Below are 21,769 nucleotides of genomic sequence, written 5' to 3'. Positions count from 1 at the left end.
GACACCCACATGGGCATTTTTGTATAAATCATTTCTTTATATCTTTCCCAAGTCCTAATTAATGAAAATCTAACAAAGTGATTGCCAAAGTTTTTTCCACCTTTCTTTTTCCGTACCAAAGGTACGCATGCCGTCCACGTCTTAGATCAAAACTTTCTAATGTCAAAATACTATATTTCATTAAGGTTGCCCAATCCTTTATCCACATTAATGCACATGCTTCATAATAGTTTTAAATTAGGGAGTCCAAAGCCTCCCCTCTTTTTTGGGTCTGTCATTATTGTATAATTAATTCTTGCTCTTTTTCCTTTCCAGATAAATTTTGATGTCTCCTTAGTGCTGCTTTTGATGTGTAAAACCTTATACAGCTCATGTCCAGGACAAGTTAGACTGATACCCACTGTATTCTTGTGCTGGAAAAAGTTAACAAAAAAGCTCTGTGAGTTCTTAATTGGAAAAAGATAGGATTTAAATAACAACATTGATATTGATACATGCTTGCCAGAGAATCAACTCAAATTCTTGACCTTCCTTCTTCGTAAATATGGATACGATTGGCTCTACATTTCAATCTATTCATATTTTCACTCAAAGGTAACTTTCACCGAATACTGTGGAATTGCATCCAGATTAAGTATATATCCTTGAATATTCTTTCCCTAAGGAAACCTTATGAAATTGTTGAGGTCACCATAAATCAACAGGTAACTTAAGGTGTGCATACACAATGGAATCTAGAATAACATAATTTTTTCGAAGCACACATACTTTCAGAGATGATTGCCTATTTCATCAAGTGATAAAGCAAGCAGTGCAAGACTCTAACAATTGTAAATTAGTATCAGTCATGTAGGAGACATGAGTGATATATTTATTATGCAGACATAATAAATGTACAGAGTAAAAGTACATCACAGTATATCTTGGAAGAGTGAATATAAACAAAAGAAACCACCACCACAGTTTTAATCTGTGTCCTGATTATTCTGGTGCTCTCGTACCCAAATTGTTATCTTCAAAGCACCATGTTACAAGTTACACATTAAAATCTGATGCTTTTTGTCTTTAGTATCTCAGAGAGCTGTACATGTTTATTTAAGATGATTAACATCTTAAAACAGGGCTTTCTACTCATCAGGAAAGAAAACAGAAACTAAGCTTTTGTCTTGTAAACAGCAACCTGATTTCCAGGAATTAGTGGGTGAACTTTGTATATGGAGACAACAATGACCACTAGCTGATGCAGGGAGGGACAAAGTGCATCTCTGGGGCTACAGATATCAAGGTGGTTTTTGTAACCCTTGTCCCCTGAAGAACGCTCCCAGTGGCCAAAAGGTGGTGAGGAGAGCAAACGGTTGCTCCTGGAAACTACAATTTAGCTTGAAAAAAATCCGATGATTTTTAAATTCAGAAATAGATTTCTGGCCACTTCTAGTTATATTTATGTTTTGACAGTGCATGCAACTCCCTGGAGGCTCCATCAGCTGAAAACTGTCCCATGGCCCACCCCATATTCCCCATGCTTGAACGAATGTCTGCAATTTCAGTGATTAAAGGGACAGGAGAAAGGCAGTTGAAGAAGAATCTTTGGGAAATTCAAAAAATCTGAGATGATGTAAAAATGACAGATAAAATTAAAAAAGTAAATTAAATAGACCAGAGCCCCTTGGAACCCCAGACCTTGATCAAACATAGACATAGCCTCACCAATTCCACTGCAACTCTTCAAAGTAGTCACCAAGTTAAAATTAAGTCTTCACTGTGAAGACTCAAGTGAAGTATCATACCATGATGCTACGATACCCAAATAACATTTTAACAGGGCAAAGGTACATTAAAAATTGGTACCTGGATGCACAGAACCAACATCACAGTGCAAAATTATTGAATTTGGCCTTTTAAAACCAACAAAATGTTATATCTAGACATCCGGGCGTCCCTGGGCAACGTCCTTGCAGATGGCCAATTCTCTCACTCCAGAAGCAACTTGCAGTTTCTCAAGTCGCTCCTGACATGAAAAAAACCCCATAATGAGAGCTGTGTATTGTTTTCAGGGAAGCATTTTAGGAAGTGCTTTCTTGAGGACAGTACATCTCTAATTTTTCCAGAATCTTTCAGGATGGAAATAAGCTTACTGTACTTACAAGTCAGACATAATCCAGAAATTCCACCATTCTGTCCATAATCCGGAGGGGGGAGCGGGCTTTATCCCTTAGTGACAGGAACCAATGTCCATCCAAACTTTATTTGATTAATGTGTTGTCAAAGGCTTTAATGGCCGGAATCACTGTGTTGCTGTGAGTTTTCAGGGCTGTATGGCCATGGTCCAGAAGCATTCTCTCCTGATGTTTCACCCACATCTATGGGAGGCATCCTCAGAGGTTGTGAGGTCTGTTGGAAACTAGGCAAGTGGGGTTTATATATATCTGTTGAATGTCCAGAGTGGGAGAAAGAACTCTTGTCTGTTTGAGGCAAGTATGAATGTTGCAATTGAGGGAGGCCCTATAGCTCTAGCCTGCAGGTGGTTGGGTGAGTGATTTCACTGCTTAATAGTTACCGCCGCATAAGAGATTTGAAGGGGATAGTGATGCCAATTGACGGTTGGTCAATTTGGATGAAAGCAAGATAACACTATGTAACACAATTGATTTTCCTGGGTGTCATAAATATCATTTCTTAATTGGTCTATCATAAAAACATGGAAAAAAGTTTATCAAACTGCAAAAATGTTTTTGTGGGACAACCTGCAGCAGATTTTGCTATAGTTTTTCAATGTATATCTTATTGGGTCTCATCCAATTCAACATATTGTAGTTAGTGGCAGCCACAAAAATTAAGTTTCTGAAGTATAACAACTAAATTCAAAGTAAGTACTACACACTTAAACAGGAAATAACACTTTCAAACCAGGAACAGAATTGTTTTTCAAATTCTGTTACATAGTATATAGCCCTTGGAATAATGTTCTTGGGACCAACTAACTGTACTTGAATCACTGTAATTTGAGTTTAGTTCTGAGTAGCTCTTACCCACTAACTGTCCTGATTTGGTAGTCCCAATTAATCTTCTATTATCCCATTTTACAGCTGCTTTTAAAATGTGCTGAGCTCCTCCTGAATTTGGTTCAGTTTCATTTTGATCTGGTTCAACTCCTTACCTTCTACAGTAGTGTTTTGAGTCAAAGTTTGGTCTTGTAAGCCACACAGATAGTTTCAAGTGTAAGGTTACAGAGGAGGGTGGGTACACCAGCTGTAAAGTGGAAAAATGTGAAGATTAGGTTGAGGGATTAGCAAATACAGTAGAGTCTCACTTATCCAACATAAACGGGCCAGCAGAACGTTGGATAAGCTAATATGTTGGATAATAAGGAGGGATCAAGGAAAAGCCTATTAAACATTAAATAAGGTTATGATTTTACAAATTAAGTACCAAAACATCATGTTATATAACAAATTTGACAGAAAAGGTAGTTCAATATGCAGTAATTCTATGTAGTAATTACTGTATTTACTAATTTAGCACCAAAATATCACGATGTATTGAAAACATTGACTACAAAAATGCGTTGGATAATCCAGAATGTTGTATAAGCGAGTGTTGGATAAGTGAGACTCTACTATATAACATATCATTACAGGGCTAAAAAGAAGTGCCACGTAGTTTGATGTTATGTGGGACCTACTGTAAAATTCAATAAAAATCTGGAATCATTCTGAGAGAAAGGTTTTCTAGCAATGCTAGCTGAATGCTACCAGCGGAAGCATTCTACTAGAGCACTAATTTTCCACAACTAATTCAAAGCAACTACTTCATTGATTTCTGGGTGAGGAATGATGGAGGGTTTATGTCCCAGTAAGACACTCAACAGCAGAGAAATCTTAGGTCAGACAAGTTACCACTAGGACACAAGTTCCAGGTACCCAAAAAACTTCCTGGACAACAAGAAACCTTGGGATTACGGAAACACTGTTCCTTACTAGGAAAAGACAGAAACTTTAGCAATCAGAAAGCAGGTACTAGTGGTGTGTCTGTTTGGGGTTAATAACAGGGTCAAGCTACCTGGTAAGTCTTTAATGCAGTGATTCTCAACCTGTGGGTCCCCAGATGTTTTGGCTTTCAACTTCCAGAAATCCTAACAGCTCGTAAACTGGCTGGGATTTCTGGGAGTTGTAGGCCAAAAACATCTTGGGATCCCAGGTTGATAACCACTGTTTTAATGGATAGTAGGCCTATACAAATAATCACTTTCCTGACCATTTGCAGTTGAAGAGCATTCTTCTCGTTGGCAGTAAGACTAAAACTTATGAAATTGCCTTCTCTCATAAATAAGAATTGAGAGCTTAAAGGCTGTTGTACAAGATTTAGCCTTAAAGCAACATGTTTAGCAAAAATTGGTTCAAATAAGTTTTCAGTGATTGAGGGGACAGTAACATTAAACAAATTCAAGATTTCTTACTTTGATTTTAATGAATATGTTTCAGAAATGTTTGAATTTTATTAAGTAATGAGGCCAGAATGTAGGAATGTCAAGTGTCTATAAGAGATAATAGGTAAAAGGTAAAGGTTTCCCCTGACGTTATGTCTGACTCTGTCATGTCTGACTCTGGGGGTTGGTGCTCATCTCCATTTCTAAGCCGAAGAGCCCGCGTTGTCCGTAGACACCTCCAAGGTCATGTGGCTGGCATGACTGCATGGAGTGCCGTTACCTTCCCGCCGGAGCAGTACCTATTGATCTACTCACATTGGCATGTTTTTGAACTGCTAGATTGGCAAAAGCTGGAGCAACGCTCCCGGGATTTGAACCTGCAACCTTTCGGTCTGCAAGTTCAGTAGCTCAGTGCTTTAACACACTTCGCCACCAGGGGATATTAAGAACTAAATGACTAGACTGTTGCTTTGCTTTATGGAAAAGTAAAGGTAAAAAAAAGAAAAAGAAAATCTGTGGAGTTTATGTAATGCGGCCATCTAGTGGACAAGGAGAGATGCTACCGATCTATAGGAAAAAAGTCTCTTTAAGCAAGTACAGTAAGTGCTGGATTTTTACTTTGGATTTTACTTTGGAGCCCTCTTGGCACAGGACTGCTGACCAAAAGCTTGACAGCTCAAATCTGGGGATTTTGAATATAACATATGTATGGATGATTGGGAAAATATGTGGTCAAAGGGATTGAGATTTGAATTTGTGCCCCCAGATGTTACTGAATGACAACTCCCATCACTTTTGATTATTATCTACCATGTAGACTAAAGGTGACGGGAATTGCAACCCAGTGGCCTTTGTGGCTCTGAGGTTGGAGAAAGGTTAAGGGACATTTTAAATTCAGACATCCTCTCCACTAGCCTTATCTCTAAATTCAAACCCCACTCTCCTGACTAAACAGAACAAATGACAGCCTTCCAGATCTTTCTGTATTACAACTCCCATCAGCTCTATCCATAATGTCTAATGATGAATGCTACAAAAAATGACAACCTGCAGGCCTTTAGTTTGACACTTGTGGCTTAGAATTTTTAAATAAGTATTCATGTATAGTTAATTTCTGTGGAAAATGAGGACAACGGGAATGATCCATAGATTAATAACACTATGTAATGATTTTTGTTTCTTAGTTATAAACATCATTTCCTAATTGGTTCTATCATAAAAACATGAAAAATGTTTATTAAACTGCAAAAACCTTGTGGCAGCCTGCACATTAAAAGGTTAAAATGGAATATCTTCAATAAGAAAAATTACAAGCAAAGTGCTTAGAATGAAGGAAATGATAGTGCTACCCTCAGCCACAAAAACAAAGTATCTGGAATATAACATCTACTTTCAAAGTACTGTAAGTCCTGCACAATTAAACAAGAAATAATACTTTGAAAACAGCAACTGATCTTTTCCCATTTTTTGTTACATGGTGTAATTAAAATTAAAATTTTATTTGAAATGAAGGATGAAAATTTGTGAAAGAGCCATGGAAGATTACTATGTCTTATAAACACAGTAGTATGGTTGAAGAATTTAACAACGGTCACAATGGAAGAATGGTCGTTAAACTGATAAATTCAATAGAAAATGGATTAGCTGTTTCCTTACTAGAGAGATAAAGATTTGGTATACTTTGTGAGATTTCTTAACGATCTGAAAACCCTTGCTGATTTTGGGGGGGGGGGGGGGGAATTAAGAAAGTTAACTGTTCATTTCAGGTTTTATTAGAGAGAATGTATTATTTAAACAAGAAACTATGCTGTAATTTTGCTGTCAATGGCTTTCATGGCAAAATCACTGGGTTGCTGTGAGTTTTCCGGTCTGTATGGCCATGTTCCAGAAGTTTCACCCACATCTATGGCAGGCTTCCTCAGAGGTTGTGAGGTCTGTTGTAAATTTGGTAAGTGGGTTTTATATATCTGTGGAAGCTCCAGGGTGGGAGAAAGAACTCTTGTCTGTTTGAGGCAAGTGTGAATGTTGCAATTGGCCACCTTGATTAGCATTGAATGCCTTTTCAGCTTCAAAGCCTTGCTTCTTTCTGCCTGGAGGAATCCTTTGTTGGGAGGTGTTAGCTGGCCCTGATTGTTTCATGCCTGGAATTCCCCTGTTTTCTGGGTGTTTTACTGTCCTGATTTTAAATACTGATTGCCAGATTTTGTTCGTTTTCATAGATTCCTCTTTTCTGTTGAAATTGTCCACATGCTTGTGAATTTCAATGGATTCTCTATGTAGTCTGACATAGGGACCACCAAATGCAGAATTGCCCAAACACAAATCAAGGAACATGAAAGGCACTGCAGACTAATTCAACCAGAGAAGTCAGCCGTAGTAGGGCACTTGATGAACCAACCTAGAAACAGCATATTATTTGAGCATCTGGACCGCTCTAACAAGTAACATGTTAGACTACACAGATAAGCTTTTGGCTGATTAGAGGGTCAAGTTAATTCACATTGTTGTTGTTGTTGTGTGCCTTCAAGTTATTTCAGATTTCAGGTGACCCTAAGTCACCTTTTGTCTCCAAACTATGCAGTAATCCTGAACACATATGAAACCCACCCATCCCCACTTCATCTCCATGTACTCCAGATTTTCGTAGAACTTGAAATGTTCTGCCACTTACTTGGTATCATTTTTAGAAGGTATGCAGATGGAGGGGGTACCCACATTGGTGTTAGGGTGAAATTGGCCCCCCTGCAGTTATTCACCCCTCCTGTTGATGAAAACCGAGCTACTGTATATCATGCCACAGAGAGATATGGTTGTTGCATCAGGCAATAGATCTGAAAAGTCATGAAAAGGCAGCACTTTGTGAAACATTTTAGTGCAATGTAACCCCCTTATCCATTGATTCATTATTCACTATTATTCATTATTCACAGTTTCATTTACTCTCACTCCAAAAAAATATCCTTTCCTCTACCACTTCCGGAGGTGTTTGTGGGCCTCTGGTTTGATTCTATGGTAGGTTTCAGCCTGAAGTATAGTTAAAATATAGGATTCACAATTATCCTTGGTTCCAGGTATCCACAAAGGGTCTTGGAATATATCCCCTACATATATGGGGGTAACTTTGTAATTTCTTTGTATATTTACTGCCTGGGAGGAGAAGTGTTTGAGAAATCATTTGCTCTGTATTAAAATAATTTGGCATCCTTTGTGTTAGAAAACTATTTCGGGTTACTCTGATGGAGAAAGATTTAGAATCAATGGGAGTCTATGAAAGAGGATCGGGGAAGTGTGGTGCAATGTTGAAGGAGCTGGATGAGATTTTTAATTCCGGTTTTTAAGAAGGTGACCTTGGGTAGTTCACTCTCAGCCTAATCTACCTCACTAGGCAGTTGTCACAAAGATAAAATGAAGCACCTCACCTTGAACTCACTACAGAAAATATTGGATTGCAATATACATATTTACTCTAATCTAATGCTCACCTGTTTTGGCTAAATGACCTTGCCAAAACTGGGGTGCACATTAGCTTCACATCATACAGTAATCTTAATGCTGGGTCAAAGCAAAGGGGGAAAGTGTTTCTGGAGCTCCGCTTTGAGGGATGTCATCTCTAGTTAAATGGCCAGGGCTCAATGCTGTGTGATACTGGGATTTGTAGTTTGGTGAGGAATCAACATTCTTTGACAGAGAAGGCTCAAAACCTTGTCAAAATACAGCCCCCTTGACCCTATATCATTAAACCAAGGCAATTAAGTGGTTTCATTCTACAGCATAGAAAACCGCAAGGTTTTCTTTTCTATTGCTGGAAGCTTTTATGTCCTGACATTTTGTTTTTAAAGGAGGAATACTAAGCAGGAAGCCACTGTAATGGCTTTTGGCCAAATTACAAAGAGCGCACTTTTTGCCACTGCACATTACATTTGGCAACAAATACTTTTTTGGTTTCAGAGTTTGAAAATTGAGGTGCACATTAGATTCAATGGTGCATTATTTATTTATTTGTATCCCGCCTTTCTCCTAGGAATGGAGCTCTTTAGACTTGAGTAAATATAGACAATAAATGTGAATGAATGAGGATTCAAATGACATAGTACAAGGGATTGGAAACTTGCCATAAATCTTGAAGGCAACATGTTCAAATTAGACAAAATACCATTCTTGACATTGAGATCAGCATGAAGTGAAAGAAGGTGTAAGTTCCTCTGTAGTATTAGGCCCCTTGAATCTGGGTGAGAGTCAGGATCATTAACTTTGCAGTCTGGATCCAGATTTGAGACAAGAGGAGTGCTATTTGCACTGAAAGAAAAGCTAAAATTGATATGAATGGGTGCTTTATTTTAATACATATAGCTGCATTGGGAGACACAAATCTAGACTGCCGTCATGATCAGGGGGCAGTGTTTTAAAGTCCATTTATTCCTTATGGCGAACTGAATCAGAGCTATGTATCAGCACTTTCCTTTTCAAAATCTTTTCATGCAATTTCTGTCTATATGATGTCATCTCATCTCATTTGGTGCTTAGATCTTTCTTCCTAATGGAAGACTCATCTGTATTATCCTTTATGACACATTTGGTAGGCACTGTGCAGGCAGACTGCCCAGGCATATATGTTCTTAAATCACCATTGTATGGCTTGTGGTTTTTCTCTCTCTCTCAAAATAGTAACTGGATGGACTTCGAATAATGTCAAGTTTGATCCTTGGATGCTGAACTTTGGACCCAGGCTGAACATCAGACGTAATTGGCTCATGTTATCATATTTGCCTGGGTGACTTTGCTTCTTGATTGTAAAAAAAAAATTGAGAGATTGGGATCTGTTTCACACTACACTTTGATACCACTTTAACTGCCAACCTATGGATTCCTGGGATTTGCAGTTTTGCAGGGTGTTTAGAATTCCTTGCAGAATAATTCCCATGACAAATCACAGGATTCTGAAAGTTGAGCATGAGCAAACAATGTGAGGCTGCAGCTGAAAAGGCCAATGAGATTTTGGGCTGCATCAGAAGGAATATAGTATCTGGATCGAGGGAAATCACGGCACCTCTCTATTCTGCTTGGTCAGACCTCTCCTGGAATATTGTGTCCAATTCTGGTTTAAATGAGATAAAGTGTCCCGAGGAGGACAACTGAAATGATCAAAGGTCTGGAGACCATGAATTTCTTAAGTCTGCAGAAGAGAAGGTTGAGAGGAAACATGATAGCTATGTATCAATATGAGAAAGATATCATAAGGAAGAAGTAGTGGTTTCGTTTTCTGCTGCCCTGGAAACTAGGACTCAAAGGAGCAATGGGTTCAAATGACAGGGAAGGAGATTCTACTTGAACATTAGGAAAAACTTCTTGACAGTCTGAGCTGTTCAGCAATGGAACCCCTGCCTCGGATTGTGGTGGAGGTGCCTTCTTTGGTGGCAATTAAACAGAGGCTAGATGGCCATCTGTTGGGGATGCTTTGCTTATGCTTGTCCTGCATGGCAGGGGATTGGACTGGATGGCCCATGCGGTCTCTTCAAACTATGATTCTGTGATAGTGATGGAACACATCTCCAAGCTGGACCCATAGCTTCTACTTTTGGGCTCTTGTCACTCACCCAATACTCTTCCTCACAGTGACCACAATCCTGAACAAGTGGCTATGCTGACAAGTGGGTCTCGGTGTAGTTAGGCATGGCTGAATCTTACTTATCAATTCTTCAATGATGACATTCAGACAGAGTAATAGAAAATAAAGTTAGTCAAGATTTATAGGGCTACTGTGGTATAGTGAATTGTATGTTGGACTTGGATTCTTGGAGACCAGGGTTCGAATCCCTAGTCTTGTCATAGGTGACTTTGACCAAGTCCCATTTCTTCAGACTCAAAGGAAGGTAAGCCCCCACTGAACAAATCTTGCCAAGAAAATCCCAAGAAATGTTCTTAGGACAACCTTAGGAGACAACAACGAAGATTTATTACACGTTTACCATCTCTTATTTAGACTTCTAATATCCCCATGGATGGCTGAGATTTTTCTTTCTAATAGTTCAGTATTCATAAACTTCATTTCATGCAGACAGTTATTACAGATACTGTGTAGAGCAGTGGTTCTCAACTTGTGGGTCCCCAGGTATTTTGGCCTACAACTCCCAGAAATCCCAGCCAGTTTACCAGCTGTTAGGATTTCTGGAAGTTGAAGGCCAAAACATCTGGGGACCCATAGGCTGAGAACCACTATTGTACAGGCTATGTGTACAATATGTTCATAAAACATAAATGAATTTGGTGTTTAGACTTAGGTCCTATCTCCACCTCATTATATAGGTAAAGGTAAAGGTTTTCCCCTGATATTGACTAGTCATGTCCAACTGTGGGGGTCAGTGCTCATCTCAATTTCTAAGCCGAAGAGCCGGCGTTGTCTGTAGACACCTCCAAGGTCATGTGGCCAGCATGACTCCATGGAGCACCGTTACCTTCCCGCTGGAGCGGTACCTATTGATCTACTCACATTTGCTGTACACACTCAGCCAATGTCTATCCTGTTGGATCAAGGCAAGTTGTGAAAGCTTGGATAATTTCATATGCTGTTTCACTGTGTGAAGGACTAATGGGATCTCTGAAGAAGGCAATGATAAGACTTTTAATTAAAAATCCAAAGCTTTGTGTCTGAATGACCCATCCAGCTAATAAAACACCCCCAGAGTTCAACTGGAAATGTTTATTGGTTCTACAATCATTAATTTTAAGGTATCCCTTGATCAGTTTTAATCAGGTTTCCAGATAGCACCTAAGAGTGCATGTACACTGCAGTTTGACATCAGTTTAACAGCCATAGCTCAATACTATAGAATCATTGGAATTGCCATTTTAGAAAGCCTTTAGCCTCTCTTCTAAAGAATTCTGGTACCTCAGCAAACTACATTTCCCAGTATCCCATAACTGCATTAATTCTACTGTGTACACGCACCCTAACTCAGCTTTATTATTTATTTATTTGTTTGTTTGTTTGTTTATTTACAGTATTTATATTCCGCCCATCTCACCTGAAGGGGACTCAGGGTGGATCACATTACACATATAAGGCAAACATTCAATGCCTTAACATAGAACAAAGACAGAGACAAACGCAGGCTCCAAGCTGGCCTCGAACTCATGACTCTTGGTCAGAGTGATTTGTTGCAGCTGGCTGCTCACCAGCCTGTGCCACAGCCCGGGCCCTTTGCAAGGCCTGAATCTATGTAGTAAGTTGTGTCTATGCCCACTGAAACTGGATCATATTATTTTTATCACATTTTTAAAGTCAGAATAACATAGAAAACATGTTGTGATTTCAAATAAGGCTTTTATCGTAGAAAAGTCATACCATCTATGGGCAATCCATAAATATCAGCTTATATCCTCTTGGGGCATCACAATTCTTTTTCTTTGTGTAAAAGTCAGAATAGATGTCTTCTGAACAGCAATATCATTGAGAAACATTCTTCTAGTTAGCCATAATCTCATCTGAGGTATAAGAATTGATGAAGCAACTCAATAGAAATTGTCTGTTAACCCATGGGTCTCAAATGCAGTATCTCGGCTTCTGTCTGCTTTTACGGTTCAGACAGACCTTTGAAACAATATGTAGTTTGAATTCCAACTAAGCCACACAAAAGTAACTTTTTCCAAGTTGGCCCAGTTTGAAATTTGAGTACTATATGTTCTGCAATAATTGGTTCCAAAAAACCAATGCATGGTGAAAGATACCTGAAGAACGGCCGTATCCTGTTGCCTAACCATTTCTTCAGTTTTAGTGGCTTAACAGTTTCTGGATTATTGTCTTCAATAACAGTATTAATAAATCCCAAACCAATAGGGAATTTAATTTTATTTTGGTGTCCTTTTAAAGAAGATAGTCTTTACAACCTGTTGACAATTGTTTTCTCTTCCCTTCTGCTGTCCTGAGAATTAACAATTTCAGGCAATCAATAGATGGAGGGAACCTATCTATAATAGAATTGATACCAGCTTCTGTCCTCATTAAGGAAGCTGGGATACTAAAAGAATGACCAAAAGCTTCCTTCAAAATAGAATTTTGTAGAGTTTCAAATGATGCCAGTTGAACATGACCTCAAATTTCAGGCCTATAAACCATCTGTGAGAAAAAGTCTACCTCAGATTACTTTATAACTGGATTTACTAGATGGCCCTGTTTCTCTATCTTGTCACCTCTGTGGAACACATGAAGCATGTGTAATATATGCAGAAAGCACCTAGGCAATATTTCCAGCATTCAGTGTTAGCCAGCAAATTGCTGAAATCTAGCCTAATATTTCGTTGTTTAGCTGAAAAAAGTCCTCAGGCTTCATATTTTCGGTGTAATAAAAGGTCAGGAAACTTTTAATTAATTAATTTGTTACCATACTTCAGGTAACAAAATGTCTTGGCTGATCTCTGTCATGGATAAGAACTGACACATGATTCTGAGTTCTTGAAGCATTGCTTTGGTTAGGTTCTAAATGATTAGATGGGATGGATCAACCTAAAGCCAAAGAAAAGGAAAGGAAAGGGTTGAAAAGCATGTGTTCCAGGAAGATCAGGAGACTGCCTTAGCTGTTTTGAGAGTCTTGTGGTCCAAGCTCAATAATGGTTATTTGGAAATAATGCCCATGCTATTTTCTGAAGTTAATTCTCACGTTTGCATAGGATTGTGCTTATAACACACATGCATACACACTGTGAAGGCTGCATTACTCCATTCAGTCCTGAAAATCCAGGTCCCTAGCTTCAGGGTGGTTCCAGATCAGACACTATTCCTGCAATCACAGGTAGTTTCATCAACCAGGAATGTGTTTCATCAGTTATATTTGGCACACTCTTTGGGGAAATTGGAAGCCTACCTACAATTATTGTATGTGTTAATTACACCAGCATTTATTACAATCTGTCTCATATAAGTCTGTCCTTGAAGACTGTTCAGAAGCTTTTGCTAATGTGAACTGTCATTCCCTCACTCCTTTTAATGGGGTGAACCTTACCATAATCAACTAGGACTGTGCCAGTTGGACTGGTTGACTGTTCACTATTCACTGTTCTGAGGGGATCAGAAGCGGTGATTTGCAAACGTGACAAGATGTCTAAAGAAGTCTGTCTACCTAGGGCAAAAATCCGCTATGTAGCTGACTGGCTTAAGAGACTCATCAAGCCCACTGACCAGCATCCTTTCCTGTTGGTTCATGTAGAAACCAATAGTACTGCAAGGCATAGTCTTCAAAAGATCAGAATGGATTCAGGGTGAATGTGTTTTGTTTTCTGTAGACACTGCCTGAGTTTAAAGGAATCAAGGGAGCAGGGTCTGACAGTATATTTTGCTTGCCTCTCTGCTTCTGTGCAGGAAAAAAAACTGATCTATGTTAAACAGGCCTTGAGTAGGGTTCCTTGGGATTATTGACTTATGGCTATGAATTAGGAAAGAGGCCCCTGTGGACTGGTGAGAGTCCTTTAACTACCTATTGCCTATCCTTAAGCAACATGTGGGTTTCTCCTACAAAGTATAATATTACCATTTCCTCTGAGCTGGCTGTTTCTACTTGTGCAATGATCTGTCATACTAGGGAAATGGACTTGTATTTAATCCAGATCTTTCAGATTGGGAAAGTTGTTTTAACTAGTTTTGCAACCTGCATCGTACTGATTGGAAGCTTTATTTCTTCATCCTCTCCATCCTTTGTTCCCACTCATTTTATTTGCAGTGTTTTTGTCCATTTTGTGCCATAATTGCTGTGCTTTCTGTATTGCAATTCTTAACTGAATAAGTTGTTTTGAATAACTAATTCTGCCTTGGGAAACAGTAGCTCTCCATCAGAGCATGAAAAATCATTTTTTAATTGTGTTTTCCAGAATTTCCAAGCCTGCATATCTACTGATTTTTCTAACTAGGGGATACTGGAGTTTGTAATACTGGGGAAAAAAATCTAACCTTTCCAAGCTTTGCTTTAAGACATAAGCCACATTAGCTCTTTTTTTTTTTGTGAAACTCTAGGGGGCCACTCTAGACCATCCTTTTTCCATGCATCTGCCCCGATGTGAGCCGCCCCGAGTCCCTTTGGGGAGATGGAGGCGGGATACAAAAATAAAGTTATTATATTACGTATTATCCATGGAATCAATATTTCATTTTTAATGGAAATATTTCAGAAAAGAAGTGTTCACCATAGAAACAGAATCAGGAGATGATGCAAACATGGGCAGATACATAGTCTCTGTCTCATCATCCAGTAAGTATTGACTTTTCAAGTGAGAATTTATTTATGACTACAGTGTGACCAGCATGAATGAATTGAGCCTTCAAGTGTTGCTAGATTCCTATTGTCCCATGACAGAGGTTTGGTGATCCACCTTGGTTTTTATTCCAGGCTGTAAAAGAGTTACCCCAAAGGCAGAACCCTGTCCCCAAAACATGTCCTTCATTTTGGGTATTTTCTTTAAAATCTGGAAAGAAAATTGCTGTTCCCTCACTATTGATGCCACTGACCATTTCTGGTGTGCCCCATTAGTTACACTACAGCCTCATCACACCAGAGCATGGATTGACTTTAAATCCGGTTTCGACCTCTTGAAGAATCCTGGGGTTTATAGTTTAGTGAGGCCCAGAACTGTCTACTGAGCAGTTTAAAGGCCTCCTTCCCTAAACTATAAGCCTGCCTTCTTCAAGAGGCAGAAACTGAATTTAAAGTGGATCAATGCTAGTCAAGATTGATGAGAATTTCAGTCCAGCATTCTCTGGAGGACAACAAACTACTCACACATATTTACAAACTGAATATTGGCCAAGCCACCGTTTCTGCTGATATTTCTCCCCAAAAATGTTGGACATTTTCATTTATGCAGGATGCTCAGAACCCATTTTCAGAGAGGTGTACAAACATTAATGTTCCATCCTTGATGTCATGAAGGGGAATGGGAGAAAAGAGCAACTATTTGATTTATAGCTTGCATTTCTCCCAAAATTTGACTCGAAACAGTTAGCTCTGGAGCATTTTTGTAGGACAACATCATCAGCTGGAATATATGTTAATTTATTTACTGTGCATTTTGTGCTATCCAAATATCTAAAAGGTAGGCCTTTCTACTCATGAAATCAATGGCTGTGTTATGACATCACACTTGAGAGGGGAAAGCATGGGTGACTGTCCCTTTGAGATAACGAATTGCCCCTCTTATTTTTGGAAAGGCATGACCTTTCAGAGACCATAACCTTTTGGAAAACCAGGAATCTCCGTAGCTTTTTGGAAGTGTGGCCCTTTTGGAGATTAATTGACATTCACATTATTTGAAATAATCATAACCTTTTGTAAAGTATGATCTTCCTGAGAAGAGTTCAATACTCTCCTTAGTGGTAAATATCCACTAGTACTCATGCAAGGCAAATTAGGCTTCTCAGCTGTTAGATTGATATACCCGGTTATCTCTCTGAACTGTTAGGAACAAAGATATGCCAATGCACAAAATATATAGCAGATCTTCAGAAGTGTTATTTCATCCCCCCCCCCCCAAAAAAACTATTCTCCCAAAAATATATTGCTTTTAAATTATGCTCTCAAGAGACTAAACATTAGTAGTCTTCGTTAAAAGTAGCATAGTTGATTTACTTACAAACTTCATGTATTCAGCATACAGGTACATTTCTTACTGGTTGATAGTTTAAACAATCTGTTCTCTAAAGCATTCTGTTTTAGTCTCTTCTTTGCTGCACACAGACTAATACTCTCTTCAGTCTACTACATTACTGAACATTGACTCAATTACAGACTGACTATAAGGTAAAAGTAAAGGTTTCCCCTGACGTTAAGTCCAGTCGTGACCGACTCTGAGGGTTGGTGCTTGTTAGTGTATGTTTATGTTTTGAGGTTGAAATGTTATATCAAATTAAACTGTTTGGTGTTTTGCAACTGTGTTTCCAGCAAAGCATTTCAGCAGTGCAGGAGTTTTAATCACTAGACTGCTTGAGTGATTGCCCACAGGACCTATGGGGCACAGTTTCCGTTTGAACTGTCTGGCCGGAACTCATGAACTGTGGAATGTGCTTTCTTATCAGTTGAGCTGTGTGAGCCGTTTGCTGTGTGGAGAGGCAAAAGAAAAATGCCAGCTTCCAGCGATGGCTTTTGCTGCGTTTGTAAATATGATTTGTAAATACTGAATGAATGTTTGAACTTCAGACTGCAGATGTCTGTGAGTCTGTACTGCTACTCAGAACGAGAGCAGCAGTCTGACATTGGAGAGGAATTGGTGAGGGCAGAAGTTCACCGATTCATCAGGGTGCTGATCTGGAGCTGATGATCGATGGTTTTAAAGACACCCACCAACAGACGCACCCTGACCCCTGGCTCTGATTTTTCACACGTCAGACGCACCCTGACCCCTGGCTCTTCTGATTTTTGACAGTGCTCATCTCCATTTCTAAGCTGAAGAGCCGGTGTTGTCCATAGACACCTCCAAGGTCATGTGGCCGGCATGACTGCATGGAGCGCCGTTACCTTCCCGCCGGAGTGGTACCTATTGATCTACTCAGATTTGCATGTTTTCGAACTGCTAGGTTGGCAGGAGCTGGGGCTAACAGCGGGCGCTCATTTCGCTCCCGGGATTTGAACCTGGGACCTTTTGGTCCACAAGTTCAGCAACTCAGCACTTTAACACACTGTGCCACCAGGCGCCCGGCATACTGACACTACCAACTGTATACTGTACAGACTGACTTCTAAACTGTAGTATACTGCTTCTGATTCAAGCTGGCTTCTAAAATGGAGTCTCAGTCTGAGTAGTCCCAGATCTGGTCGCATGGTCTGCAGTCCCTCCCGCAACCGCAAACAACATAGAGTTAAAGGGAAACTGCATATCAAAATATACATACAATATAGTAAGCAATCACAATTATATATATAAAACAACTTGTATAGGAGGCTTGTAGAAGGTTGCTATTTCCAACACTTTTATCGACAGCAATCCCATTTCGAGTTTCACCTCCCCATTACACTCAACATGTGGAAAGTTAAAAGCTAGCAATACATTCATCTTCACAAGGTCAGTATTTCTTTTTTGTTTCTAATGAGGAGAAACAACGATGTCCGAAAACCAAAAGATCCCTTGCCCTGCCTAAAGCCAGGAGACAGACATCAGTTGAAAACCACTTCTTTACATGAGATAAAATTGTTCTGCCCCAAACCGCATATGATACAAGAGACGGTGCTCCAGGTTAAAACCATTTCTTTCCATGGAATCCTATTGATCTGCATCAAGCCCTATGGGATACAAAAGACAGTGATTCCGGTTAAAACCATTTCTTACCATGGGATTCTGTTGTTCTGCATCAAACTCCATTGGATACAAGAGACTGCTGACAATTGGGCAATGAAATAGAATGGAAAACTTTAATGCTTCCCATCCCACCAGTTTTTCAGTTGTAACTATGGGAGTAAAGAGGTAGAAGCTCTGAAGACAATTGCCGACCCATGTTCAGAGTTCCCCCCTTTCATGACATTTCTGCCTCTTTTCAACCACAGAAGACTATGCATGACAGAAGTAGTTTAACTCCTGTGATAAACCCCTTGCCTCTCCATGCTTAAAAAGAGGTTGAAGTGCCCTATTAGGGGGAAATTTCTCAATGAGATGGGGTCAATTGCTGCTGTTCCCTCCTTTCAGGACACTTCTGCTTCTTTTCAACCAAGGAGGGCTATGCATGACAACTGTAAGTAGTTTAACTCATGTGATGAGCTCAGTGCCTCTTCTCTGTTGAGCCTTTTTTCATGGCTAGGCCTTCTTTGCCCCTTGCCTGAGTGGGCAAGGGATATGAATGGTACCATCCAGGATGTAGTTATGTATTTGGTGTGAACTGTCTTCTACCTGTTTTTTTTCTGTCTTTCTTCTTTGCTTTGGATATAAACAGTAGTTATGTAGATTGAGGAGTATTAAAAGACTTGAACCTATATGCAGAGACTGCTGATAGTGTTGCCATTACTGGGTGAGCCACAGGGACTGTGGGAATTGCTGAAGGAGAGAAAACATGGTGCTACTGTGTGTGATGATGTAGAATGCATATGCTCTGGGTATGTCTGTCTTGGTGGGAGGAAAGCTGTCTGCCTCTGGTTGTGTATTCCTGGCATATCGCTTGTTATTTGGCTGGACTTTCAGAGACACTGAGGTTTCAGGTGGGTTGCTAAATTTATTCAAGAATGTTATATTTCTAGTTTTATATGTATTTCCCTTCTTGGCTGGGCACATATTGGATATGGCAGCATTCTTCCGGCATAATGGCCACATATTTCTGGTCTGAAATATGAATGTCAGATTGTTCTTCCTCATTTTCATAACATCGCAGCAAAGTTGGGATGATGTGATTCCCATTGTCAAATGAAGTGTTGAATCTGGCCTTGGCTGAGAATACTTAACAGTTTGTTTTCAGTGACACAATCCATAAAATGGCTTTATAAAATTTTAATTATTTTGTCTCTGACTCATGAGTTCTGCAAGGTTTACAGTTAGTAATGAGTAAATGTTCTAGTAGGGCTGTCATAATTTCTGCTTATTCTTGTTTCTCAAGGCTCCTGTGTTTTGAACAGATAGACTGACTTTCAATTAATGATGCAGGAATGTGGAAATGTTGCTTATTAAGTTTCTGTCACAGTTACCTAGTTATGAAGCTGAAAATCCTAACTGGCTTGCCAGCATATTGCTAAAAATATTTACCTTCTTGGGTCTTATAACCACTGTCTAAGGTCCACAGCTGGATGCACTTTTTTATGACCAGTTGCAGGGGGGACCGACTTTATTTGTCTAGGTCTGTTAAGAACTGTTTTTACTTTTAGAACATATGTGCATGGCCCTCCAAATAGACTGCCATTCCTATCAGTTCTGTTCAGTACTGTTAATATTTTCCCATATAACAGCATGGCCAACAGTTGAGAGATTATAGGAACTCCACTCTACCAACATCTAGAGGATTACAAGTTGCCCAGCCCTGTTTTAGATCCTTGCACTCCTTGTTTCTGTTCCCTGCATGGATTTTACCCTGTGATGCTAGTTTTATTCTATGTTATTTATTATTGGTTTTTATTTTGTATCTTATGTTTTTAGTAGACTTGTATACCACCTAGAAAACCTCAATGATTAGGCAGCCCAAAAAGGGAAAAAATTAAAACAAAAGATATGTGTTCAATAAAATCCAGGCAAGAATTCCTTGACATTACTGCTGTTATTGCACCAATTATTACTGTTTATATCAGAGGTAAGGAATATGTAGCTATCCACTCACTACTGGATTTCAATTCCCATCAGCTTTAGCTAGCATAGTCAGTGTTGGAGACTGATGGACACTACAATCCAACAACTTGCAGAGAGCTACACATTTCCTACCTTGGTTTAAATCAGGGCTGTCAAGCCCATTTTCATTGAAGGCTACATTAGCCTGATGGTTGCCTTCAAAGGGCCATGAATACAGAGGACCAACTATATATATATATATACACATACATACATACATATACACACACACACACACACACACACACACACACACACACACACACAAAATATAGTGGTTGGGGTTCCTGAAGCTTTTACCCAGTTTGGGCCCCCAGAAGTTAGTGAACAACAACTCCCATCACTTTTGGTTATCTGCCATACATACTAGGGATAATAGAAATGGCAACCCAACAACACTTGTGGCTCTAAGGTTGAGGAGGGGTTAGAGGTATTATAAAGTCAGTCATCATATCCACAAGTCTAACCCCGACTCTCATGACCAAAAAAACAAACTGCAGCCTTCCAGATGTTACTGTATCACAACTCCCATCAGCTCCAATAATGAAGAATACAGGTGCTGTGGTCCAACATCTGGAGGGCCACATTAAATGATATGAAGGGCCTTGAGTTTGACACATGTTGTCTAAATGGTGCTGCCAATAACAGAAAACAAACAAAAAAAGAGCAAAGGGTGGGAGAGGTGAGAAAACACGATATTAACGCAGAGTATAAAACTGTTTAGCAAATTGAGTTCTGTTTTGTTACTGATTTTAATTCTGTACAGTGAGGGACTTTTGTAAAAGTGACTTTGCTTATTGATTAACCATTAATTAAATCAGATACATCTCATGAAACACACTTATTGACCAGACAAAATAACACTGTGTAACAAATAGTTGTAAATCAGGGTGGCAAGGCAAAGTCATATACTGGACTCAGGTCTGATCAGATGTTTCTGGAAGACACGTCTCATCAAGCCTAGTCAGTACAGTAGAATCTCGCTTACCCAACCTTCGCTTATCCAACGTTCTGGATTATCCAACACAGTCTGCGTCTCACCCGGATCCACAGCTGTTTCTCTAGGCAGCAACACGCAGTGGGCCAACACGCCCAACAACAATATAAGTGCAGCCATACTCCGAAACAAGTGGCAGACTTGTAAAACATGATCTTTTGGTGCTTAATTTGTAAAATCATAATGTAATTTGACATTTAAATGGCTTTTCCTCAATCTCTCTTTATTATCCAAGATTTTCGCTTATCCAACGTTCTGCCGGCCCATTTATGTTGGATAAGTGAGACTCTACTGTATAGGCCTTCCAACAACAAGCCCACAACTCTTCCCCATTGTCCACTATCCTTTCCTTTTGTCAGCAACGCATGCTCTAATGTGAATGTACAATTGTCTCTTATGCATCCATGGATTCAACCATCCACAGCTTAAAACACCTTTTTAAAATCCCCAAAGCCAGTCTTGATTTTGCTGTTTTATATAAGGGACATCATTTTACTACACCACAGTATAGTTGAGCATCCATAGATTTTGGAATCTATGGAGGGCCCTGGGACCAAACCCAAAGGTCCCACTGTAATCATTTTAAAGCAATTACATAAATGCAATGGCCTCTTGATTCTAGCCCCTTCCAGTTGAAAACTAAATCCATAGTTGCTCAAATCACATTATATACAATGACACAATAAAATGGTGATCATTACATAAAATGACAAACTCAAGGTTTCTTTTTGGATTCTTCAAAAACATATCTTCGGGTCAACCATAGCTTTTACACAACTAAACTGCCACCTTTGCTCATGTTGACTCCCTGTCTTTGTCACGTAGGCAACTGGAATATCAACTGTAGAGCATTACTGATGGTAATTGTTAAGTGGACAAGTGGGTTATGCTTTTTGGACATTTAAATTATTTTTAAAAAAGATAATTTGAATAATAATAATTTTTGAGAAATCATGCTCCTGTGTGTATGGATGTGTATTACTATCTGAGGGAATATGGACCTATTTTTGTGGAAATAAAGAACAAGGGCGAGGTGGAAGAGACAAATGGTGATCTCTCGGTAACCTCATTAC

At 39.3% G+C, this 21,769-nt stretch overlaps 1 long non-coding RNA gene across 1 annotated transcript in view; it reads left to right on the top strand.

Annotated features, from left to right (window-relative positions):
- Window positions 1-19,620, top strand: part of LOC134296449 (uncharacterized) — a 28,902-nt gene extending 9,282 nt beyond the window's left edge. The window contains exon 3 of the long non-coding RNA XR_010003200.1: window positions 14,582-19,620. This is a non-coding gene — a long non-coding RNA (uncharacterized LOC134296449). The remainder of the gene's footprint in view (window positions 1-14,581) is intronic.
- Window positions 19,621-21,769: the final 2,149 nt, after the last annotated feature.

The sequence above is a fragment of the Anolis carolinensis genome, chromosome 2 (assembly GCF_035594765.1).
Source record: "Anolis carolinensis isolate JA03-04 chromosome 2, rAnoCar3.1.pri, whole genome shotgun sequence".
Taxonomy (NCBI): domain Eukaryota; kingdom Metazoa; phylum Chordata; class Lepidosauria; order Squamata; family Dactyloidae; genus Anolis; species Anolis carolinensis.
This window is presented reverse-complemented; position numbering and strand designations above follow the sequence as displayed.